This window comes from Staurois parvus, unplaced genomic scaffold (genome assembly GCF_062004578.1).
Source record: "Staurois parvus isolate SC_StPar_1 unplaced genomic scaffold, SC_StPar_1.0 ptg000470l, whole genome shotgun sequence".
NCBI lineage: Eukaryota > Metazoa > Chordata > Amphibia > Anura > Ranidae > Staurois > Staurois parvus.
Genome location: NW_028318266.1, coordinates 1,222,060 through 1,232,736, shown reverse-complemented (window position 1 = coordinate 1,232,736; position 10,677 = coordinate 1,222,060). Strand labels below are relative to the sequence as shown.

Sequence of the window (10,677 nt, the reverse complement as noted above, 5' to 3'; positions counted from 1 at the left end):
TTGATGCAGTTTACCCATGAAATGTATGAGGGACTCATCAATCCAGATATTTTTGTGGTGGGTATAAATGTTAGGAAATTTTTGGGAGAAAAAATTGATAAGTGGCCTAATTTTATCATATTTGGGGTGACTTCAGGGAGGGCAGAGAATTATCATTGAAATGCAAAAATATATAATTGGACATACAGGTGTGCTCAAAAGTTTGCAAAACTTGGAGATTTGGTAATATACAGTGTGTACCATTTTTAAGGCCTCCTTCACACCATACGTGCAGAAAAACTGATGGAAACTGATGTGCAGATTTCACTTGCAGAGATATCAGTATTCATGTATGCCTCAATGAGTTTTATACATGTTGCAGATTCCTGTGCAGAAGAATCTACATGTGATACCAGTGTTGTGGTGTGAAAACAATTGGTTTTGTTGTGCCTTTGCAGAATGCGTGCAGAAAAACTGAAGTCTCTGCACCATGGTGTGAATGAACCCGGTGTGAGTGAGCCGGCAAAATACATTTCTTTTATTTAATACCGTCAGATATAGTGTCGTGCTTCACTACCAATTAGAATAATAACATTGTGATCAAATGATTATTAAATAGAAATTAAACAAAAATAAAATAAATAGTCCAGCATAAAATATATATATATATATATACAGTATATTTTGGCCAGGAGATTTGTGAATGATTATTTGCACAACAATTCTGATAAGTACATTTGAAGACTTGACAAATGTTTTTCAAAAGTACTTTAAAGTTTAGTATGATTTTAAAATTTTGTTAAGGGAATGAATTTCAAATCTAACTAAATTTAGAACAAACACATTTACTGATAGAAATGTGTTTGTTCGAGAGAAATTTTCCGTCGTTGAAAACGAACATTGACTTGACCCCACTAACGAGTAGAAAATCTAATGTTATGATAAAAAAATTTTGAATGAAATTCTACTAGTGTATGACCAGCTTTAGCCAGTCTGACCTGCAAATCTTCTGTTCAGCAAAAATGGTTCACGATTCTGGATTTGGTGTGACTTTGAAGGCACAGGCTAGTTGGGGGCCGCTTGAGTCTTACTTTGACTATAGAGGTCTGCTTTAGTTATCCTAATATTGGTATTGGTAATCAAGTATTGAACTTCCAGGTCTCAAAGACACTGATATACCGAAGGGAGGAAAAATGGGAACTATTGTCTATAGCAAAGAGATTTAAATGGCCGCAATACGTAAACTGTAAAATTTTACATATCTCCATATGTGAATAGGAATTTAGTAACACTCATGGACAAATATTTAAAAGTTTTTTTGATATTATGAGAACTGAAAACACTTAAACTGAAGGTAACGTTCGCTGACTCTTCTCCACCTTCAACTCTCTACTCTCGCCACCCCCACCTCCACCCAGCACCTCACTCACTGCCCTTGAGATTGCCAATCACTTCAAAAACAAGATTGACACAATTCACAAGGACATCGCCGCAACTCACACGCCCTCTCAACCCGTCCCCTCTCACACAGCTACCCCCTCATCCCCCCTCCCCCTTGACATAACCCGCAGGAACTTTGTCGCTGCTCAAACTCCCTCCAACCCTGTTCCCTCTCACTCAGCTACCCCCTCATCACCCCTCTCCCACCACTGCTCTGACCTCCACTTCCACCCCACCCTACATTCCTCATACTGAAGCCCCCCCAACACTCCGCACCTTTGACCTTACTACCATCGAGGAAGTCTCCAAGATCCTCTCTGATGCCCGCCTCACCACCTGCCCCCCTCGACCCTATCCCCTCACAACTCCTACGACCTCCCTCCCCCTCCATCCTACGCTCCCTCACCCACATCTTCAATCTCTCCTTCTCCTCCGGCACTTTCCCTCTGAAACATGCACACATCACCCCCATACTTAAAAAGCCCTCCCTGGACCCCGAACAACCTCAGACCATCTCCCTGCTCCCATTTACATCTAAACTCCTCGAGCGCCTAGTCTACACCTGCCTATGCTCTCACCTCAACAACAACAATCTCCTTGATCCCCTACAGTCCGGCTTCCCTCCCCTACACTCCACCGAAACTGCCTTACTCAAACTCTCCAACGACCTGCTAACCACCAAAGCTAATGGCCACTATTCAGTGCTCCTACTCCTTGACCTCTCTGCCGCCTTCGACACAGTCGACCACCCCCTCCTCCTCAAAAAACTACACTCCCTCGGCCTCAGAGATTCTGCTCTCTCCTGGCTCTCATCCTACCTGTCACAACGCTCTTTCAGCATTACCTATAATGCTACCACCTCCCCCTCACTCCCCCGCTCTGTTGGGGTCCCTCAAGGCTCCGTCCTCGGGCCCCTTCTCTTCTCCATCTACACCTCCTCCCTTGGCCAACTCATACACTCTCATGGCTTCAACTACCACCTCTATGCCGACGACACACAAATCTATCTCTCAACCCCCCACCTCACCCCCTTGGTCTCCGCCCAAATCACACACCTACTGAGCGACATATCAGACTGGATGTCGCTCCACTTCCTTAAATTGAACCTTTCCAAAACCAACCGAGTTTCTTGTCTTCCCCCCAGCCCCCCATTGACTTCTCCATCACATCCAACAACGCCACCATCAAACCCGCCCCACAGGCCAGAGTACTTGGTGTCATTCTGGACTCCAACCTATCCTTCCAGCCCCAAGTCCAATCTTTAACAAACTTGTGCAGACTTCACCTCCGCAACATCGCCAAAATCCGCACGTTCCTAACCCCAGAAACCACTAAACAGCTCATCCACTCCCTCATCATATCACGACTCGACTACTGCAACTCCCTTCTCACTGGCCTGCCTCGCCACAGGCTATCCCCACTTCAGTCCATCCTGAATACGGCTGCCAGACTCATTCACCTTTCCAACTGCTCCATTTCCGCCACCCCCCTCTGCCAATCCCTCCACTGGCTTCCGATTGCGCAACAGATCAAATTCAAAATCCTAACACTGACGTACAAAGCTGTCCACCATACTGCCCCGAACTACATCACTGACCTAATATCCAAGTACCGCCCAGCACGCACACTCCGCTCCTCACAAGACCTTCTTCTCTCTAGTTCCCTGGTCTCCTCCTCCCATGCCTGCCTCCAGGACTTCTCCAGGGTGTCACCCATCCTCTGGAACTCCCTACCCCAATCCATCAGACTATCACCTACTCTCCTCTCCTTTAGGCGCACCCTGAAAACCCACCTCTTCAGGGAAGCCTACCTCACCCCCTGCTAATTGCTGACCTCCTCCACTCTTCCTACCACCCCATCCCCTACAGCTATCTCCTCCTGTGCCACCATCCCCTCCCTCCTAGATTGTAAGCTCGAAAGAGCAGGGCCCTCAATCCCCTCATGTTTTGCATTGTATTGGTATTGTTCTGTCACATGTTCTGTCCCCCTTTGTAAAGTACAGCGCTGAGCGAACTATTGGCGCTTTATAAATACTGTATAATAATAATAATAATTATATATATATATATTACTATCACTGCAATTATATTACTGCTGCCAAACTGTCCTTATTAAATTCGTGACTTTGGAACTTTTGTGATACGAAATAATAACTGCAATCCACCAATCATAAAAAATCACCTCTGTGCTCTCACCTGGTGTATATGACCAAACCGTTAAGTGAGGTCATACAAAGCGAGTGTCCCTTTAATTGGACTTATTGGTAAATGGATAAGATTATCCCTCTTTTCTTGAGATGGATGGATGGATGGATAGACGAAGTGTTCCCTTTTTCTAGAAGGGGGTCCCCTCGCTTCCTTATGGACTTTCCTGGAGCCGAATGAATGGACAGAAATATCCCTCTTCCCACTAGGGGGTCTCCTTGCTTCCTTAAGGATTTCTCTCCATAGATGTAATAGCCATGAATGTGATAAAAAATATATAGTGCCTTATCCTCTTTAAAATTAATTTATTAAATAAAGTGGTGCGCTCACATGTGTTATAAGTTAAAACCACATAAAATTGTTGAAATTTTAATCCACAGTAAAGTTGTTTAATATTGCCGAGTACTTGCTGTATATTGCTTTAAGCGTCATGATGTCACAATGTTTCTTTTATTTCCTATGGGATTCATATTCTGTAACTGTAGGTCATAACGGAATGGCACAATCATAACAAAAAAAACATGGTAACAAGTAAACAAATGAAATGCCCCCTGTTCAAACGTCTGCATCCCCTTAGTTCTTAATACTGTGTCTTGCACCCTTTAACATCAATGACAGCGTACCGTCTTTTGTAATAGTTGCCTATGAGGTCCCCGAATTCTTGCAGGTGGTATAGCTGCCCATTCTTCTTGGCAAAATGCCTCCAGGTCATGCAAAGTTTATGGTCGTCTTGCATGAAAAGCAGATTTGTGATCTCCCCAGAATGTCTCAATGATATTACGTTCTGGAGACTGTGATGGCCACTCCAAAACCTTCACCTTTTTTCATACTGTAACCACTGGAGGATCACCTTGGCCTTGTGCTTAGGGTCATTGTCATAATAAAATACTAAAATGAAGCTAAAACAAGCTAAGGGGAAAATGGAGGGAAGAGTTATTGAACATTGATACTGTGGTTACATTAATTTTCTTTTACAAAGTTTTTTTTTTTCTGTCACCTGTTGATCCTTCCAGTATAACACTTCCTTTCCTAGGGTGATAATCCTCATTCATGGTACTGTGTCTATGGTATCTATTTTCTTATACGTTTTTGTTCTTATATAATTATTTATATTTTATTCTCTTTCTTCTTATTATTATTTTTATGTATCCTTTCTTTTTATATGTCAATATATTTTTATCACTACCCACTCTAAATTGTTATCACTACCAGGCATTCACGAGCTGCTCCTAAACAAAAACTACGTTTAAAATTATTTACATTATTTTTCAGGACAAAATCATTTTTTACTATTGTCGTTCAAGAATTATTAAATATGCCTATGTATTTTAAATTCAAATTTAAGTATAAAATAGAATTTTTTTTTAATATAACTTTTTTTAAGGTTGATCCGTTGATGATTTTACAACTTGTTATACTCTAGATAGAAAACCCTGATTTTACACTATGATTTGTCCCATTTACCATGACGCCGAACTTAGGTTAGTATACAAAGCATGGCACAATTATTTACAAATAAAAAATGCATATGTTTTGGGTTTTTTTTTTTTAATCAGGAACGAGCAAAAACATAAGACATTTTCATACAAAAAAATGTTGAATAAAACAAGCTAAGGGGAAAAAATGAAGGGAAGAGTTATTGTACTTTGCAGTTTATTAGTCCTACATTAATATTCTTTTGTAATTTTTGTTTTTATTTTATTTTCACCTGTTGATCTTTCCAGTAAGACACTTCCTGTTCTTGGGTGATAATCCTCATTCATGACATTGTATCTATTTTTGTTATATATATATATATATATATATAATTTCTTCTTCTTCTTCCTCTTCCTCTTCCTCTTCCTCTTCCTCTTCCTCTTCTTCCTTCTTCCGTCTCTTCTTCTTCCGTCTCTTCTTCTTCCGTCTCTTCTTCTTCCGTCTCTTCTTCTTCCGTCTCTTCTTCTTCTTCTTCCGTCTCTTCTTCTTCTTCTTCCGTCTCTTCTTCTTCTTCTTCCGTCTCTTCTTCTTCTTCTTCCGTCTCTTCTTCTTCTTCTTCCGTCTCTTCTTCTTCTTCTTCTTCCTTCTTCTTCCGTCTCTTCTTCCTTCTTCTTCTTTCTTCTTCTTCCTTCCATTCTTCTTCTTCCTTCCATTCTTCTTCTTCCTTCCATTCTTCTTCTTCCTTCCATTCTTCTTCTTCCTTCCATTCTTCTTCTTCTTCCTTCTTCCTAACTCCTCTTCCTTCTTCTTCCTTCCTTCTTCTTCCTTCCTTCTTCTTATTCCTTCCTCTTCTTCTTTCTTCTTCTGTCCTTTCTTCTTCTTCCGTCCTTTCCTCTTCTTCCTTCCTTTCCTCTTCTTCCGTCCTTTCCTCTTCTTCCTTCCTTTCCTCTTCTTCCGTCCTTCTTCTTCCTTCCTCTTCCTCCTTCTTCCGTCCTTTCTTCTTCTTCCAATATATTTTTAAAGTTTATCAGAAAAGATTTTCTCACTTTAGCAGTTTTGATCTTTATAGATTAATAAGTCACTAAACTGTTCTACTTGCTGTCTGCCTAGCTGGGGTTTTTTAAATATAAAATGCGCACAACGTATACTGCAATTTACTCAATACAAATATAAACTCCTTCAAATGTATTAAGACAGATATTTAAATAAAATAATGGATTAATGTCATGGGGGCTCACCTGAGAAGGAAACTGTTCCCGGAAGAAGAGTTGGAACAATAAAATTAATAAAACAAATCACCAAGAGAATTGCAGTGTCATCATGCATAATATAAATGTTACAATGATCTATAGTAAAATGATAAATATAAAAGGTAAAAATATGAATGTGCATTTTGAGCCTCCTCTGGAGTGGAGTGAGGTTACGCATCAAGGATGTTTTGAAGGAATATAAATCAGTCTTTTTTTCTCCATGGTAGAACACTAGACATGTTCCTGAAGCTAATAATCTCATGCCAGGTAAGACGATAACAATGCAGGAAGATGCCAGCAATAAAGGGACTTTGGATGGTTTGTAGACATCACTTTGATTGTTACCTTTTAGTTTAGTTTTAGCCGTCCTTCCCATGCACCATTTCACTACATCAGGTTTGGAAGTGCGCAAAAGGACACAAGTTAGAGAATAAATCAGGAGTTGACTTTTGGGTCAATGCTCTGGGAACTCTCACTTCAATGGCAAAAAAGAGATGGTAGAGAAACCATTGTTATCGCAACCACGCGTCCACTCGGTGCTTCAAACAAATAAAACAAATTTTAAATAATTTTTTTCAGGACAAAAAAAAAAATGTTGTGCTATTGCCTTTTAAAAATCATTTGATGTTTCTATGTTTTTTCAATTAAAAATTAAGTATAAAATAGAAACTTTTTTTTAAATAATTTTTTTATAGTTGTACCGGTGATGATTTTACAACTAGTTATACCCTAGATAGGAAGTACTGATTTTATACTATGATTTGTCCCGTGGCACTGAAATTAGGTCGATACACAAAGCATGGCACAATTATTTACGAATGAAGGTTTTAAAAAAAAAAATGCATATGTGTTTTTTTTTTTTTAAATCAGGAACGAGCAAAAACATAAAATACATTTTCACACAAAAAGTTGAATAAAACTAGCTGACGGAAAGAAAAATGGAGGGAGGAGTTATTGTACATTGCAGTTTATTAGTCTTTAGAAGCTGTGGCTGCATTCATTTTCTTTTGCCAATTTCTTTATTTTCACCTGGTGATCCTTCCAGTAACACACTTCCTGTCCTAGGGTGACAACTCTCATACATGGTACTGTATCTATGGAGGAGCAGCTATGTCTTCCTTGGACAGGAAGGGTGCCAGAACTACAGAACACATCCCCCTCTTATCATCTACACAACACAGTACATGTATTGGAGAGACATACTGATTTTTTTCTATTTTACCTATAAATACACACATATAATATATATACAGTATATATATATATTTTTTTTTTTTTTTTTTTTTTTTAATGCTTGTCCAATTAATGCAGTATAACACTTACAGGTGAGGGTGGGCAGCCCAGTGGCTAAGTGATTAATACTTCCACTTGGCAGCACTAGGGTCATCAGTTTAAATCCCAACCACGGCACCGCCTGCATGGATTTTGCATGTTCTCCCTGTGCCCCCTTGCTTAGCTGCATTGATTGAAATAAAAAAAAAATTCTAAATGCAAGAGCAGTGCAAAAAAACCCTCTCCTTATATCACTCGTATTCACTAGACCCCCCCATCACCATGAGTAAAATAAAAGTTAGCCATAGACCAGTTCTGCCTATTATCCCCAATAAAATGGTCCTCCTGCTGGACAGTTTTACACTTATGTACTATCAGCAGCATTGTACTTCTTGTAGTAAAGCCCCAGGCTTTGCTTTTTCGTCACTAGTATATTTGGGCCTAGCCCTGCTCATTAAAATTTTCTACTGCTGGCCCGTTTCACACTGCTGTATCATCTGCAGTCCCTTAAATCAGATTTATATATTTATTTTGTTCTCTAGTACATTTTGGACAATTCTTCCTTACCAAAATGCCCTCCTGATATCCAATTATACACTGCTGTATCATCTGCAGTCTCTTAAATCAGATGTACGTAGTTGTTTTGTACTCAGACAATTCTGCCTCACCAAAATGCCCTGTACTATCAGCAGCATTGTAATTCTTGTAGTAAAGCCCCAGGCAGTGCTTTTTCATCGCTAGTATATTTGGGCCTAGCCCTTCTCATTAAAATTTTCTATTGCTGGCCCATTTCACACTGCTGTATCATCTGCAGTCTCTTAAATCAGATGTACGTATTTGTTTTGTTCTCTAGTACATTTCAGACAATTCTGCCTCAGCAAAATGCCCTGTACTATCAGCAGCATTGTAATTCTTGTAGTAAAGCCCCAAGCTGTGCTTTTTCATTGCTAGTATATTTGGGCCCATGACTTTTTATGACAGTAGTTTGTCTATTAGCCCTAACAATAGGTAGAGCTTAACAACAAGCTTTGCCCCATCCCATAGACTTCAGTTGGACATGACTTTAAGTGCAGGTTTGTCGAAGTTTGAACAAGTTTTGCTGAACCGTTTGCTATACCTTTGCACCCATCACTAGAAGAGGTCTTCAAATTAGGAAGGTGCTAGGAAAATGTGAGCAATGTTTTCTGTTTTTGTGGCCGATGTCCTGACCATCTGCTGTTTTGTGGTTTTTAGATGATATGGAGAGAAACCAGACATTGGTCACAGAATTTCTCCTTTTGGGCCTTGGAAACCTCCACATATTCCGGATTCCTCTGTTCATCATTTTTCTTACTGCTCACATTATGGCCTTAACCAGCAATACCCTTGTTATTGTCCTAGTTGTGGTCAACCCGAGTCTACAGTCTCCCATGTACTTCTTTCTCGGCCAGTTGTCTATGTGTGAATTCCTGTTCACTAGTAATCTTGTGCCCAATATGCTGTGGTTAATATTAAAAGGTGGTGGAAAAGTATCAATTGTCAGATGTATAATGCAGTTTTTTCTGCTTGCAGTGCCGACTATTACTCAATGCTTGGTGCTGGCTGCTATGTCTTTTGATAGATACGTGGCCATCTGCAAACCAATACATTATACCATCATCATGACATTTGGACATCAGTGTCAGATAGTCCTCTTCTGTTGGTTTGTAGGCCTCTCACTTTCTTTTGTACTTTGTTTTCTTAAAACGGTTAAAATTTTGTAACCTCAATATCATCAACCACTTTTTTTGTGACATTCCTCCACTTGTGCAGATTTCATGCTCTGATACGTACTTCATGAAACTGCTCACTTCTCTCGTTTCTGGTGCAGTTGTTCCTTTTCCATTCATGTTCATTGTCATCACTTACATCTTCATCCTCCAAGCCATCCTGAAAATCCCATCCACCTCTGGAAGAAAGAAAGCCTTCTCTACCTGCAGCTCCCATCTTATTGTTGTTTGTACCTACTATGGTACTTTGTCTACAGTCTACATATTGCCCCCTCGAGAGAACTCTGTAAACAGCAACAAGGGTTTGTCTCTACTTTACATCTTGGTGACTCCTTTGTTTAATCCTTTAGTCTACAGTTTACGGAATCAGGATATAAGGGCTGCTGTTATTAGGTCTCTCAAAATGTTAAACTGGATGTAAAGGCTCAAGATTTTTTACCTTCATGCATTCTATCTATGAAGGTAAAAAACCCTCTGTGACAGCATTGCCCCAGTCCCCTCAATACTTACCTGAGCCTCATCGTGATTCAGCGATGTGCACGATAGCCTCGGCTGTCCTGGGTCTCTGCCTCCGCATTGGCTGAGACAGCAAACGGGAGCCATTGTCAATCATAGCCAGTCAGCCAATGAGGAGAGAAAGAGAGAGGGGGTAGGGCCAAGCTGTGTGTGAATGGACACATGGAGCAGCGGCTTGGGAACAGAAAGGAGAAACCAGGAGCGCCGGCAGGAGATCTGAGAAGAGGAGGATCTGAGCTGCTCTGTGCAAAACCACTACACACAGCAGGTAAGTATAGACATGTTTGTTATTTTCCCCCCCAAAAAATGTGAACCTTTAATATTGCTTTAACTTTATAAAAACAGTAGTCTTCTTGGTGTATTGAACTAGCTAGAGATAGGCTTTTTTTTAAACTTAACCCCTTGGCGCTGGCGCCTCCCGGCCTTTAAGTGTTCCAGAAGCAGGGAGGCAGGAAGGGGTTTTAGAGTCATGTGATCGCCGTGAAAGGTCCCAATCGAAAGAGGAGATCGGGACCTTTCCATGAGTACCGAACATGGCGCACGCTCCCAGCACATATGGGTTTTTTTAATAGACCGCAAATGTGCGGCCGCTCAGCGTCTAGGCCCAGACGATGGGAGGCAGCACATTTGTGTTCGACTGGCGCCAAGAGGTTAAAGTGTAACTCCATTTTTGTTGAGGAAAAAACATCCCTTATGGGTGATAAATGTACATCATCCACTTGCCGACCATGCATTGTAGTTTTACTGCTACAGTGTGTGCAGACTGCGCAAAATCACACACACACATATATATATATATATACACACACACACTATATTGCCAAAAGTATTGGGGCAGCCCCCCAAATCATG

The 10,677-nt window shown here is 40.5% G+C and overlaps 1 pseudogene; it reads left to right on the top strand.

The window, feature by feature from the left end:
• Positions 1 to 8,799: 8,799 nt before the first annotated feature.
• LOC149452484 (olfactory receptor-like protein OLF1) lies at positions 8,800 to 9,730 on the top strand (annotated as a pseudogene).
• Positions 9,731 to 10,677: the final 947 nt, after the last annotated feature.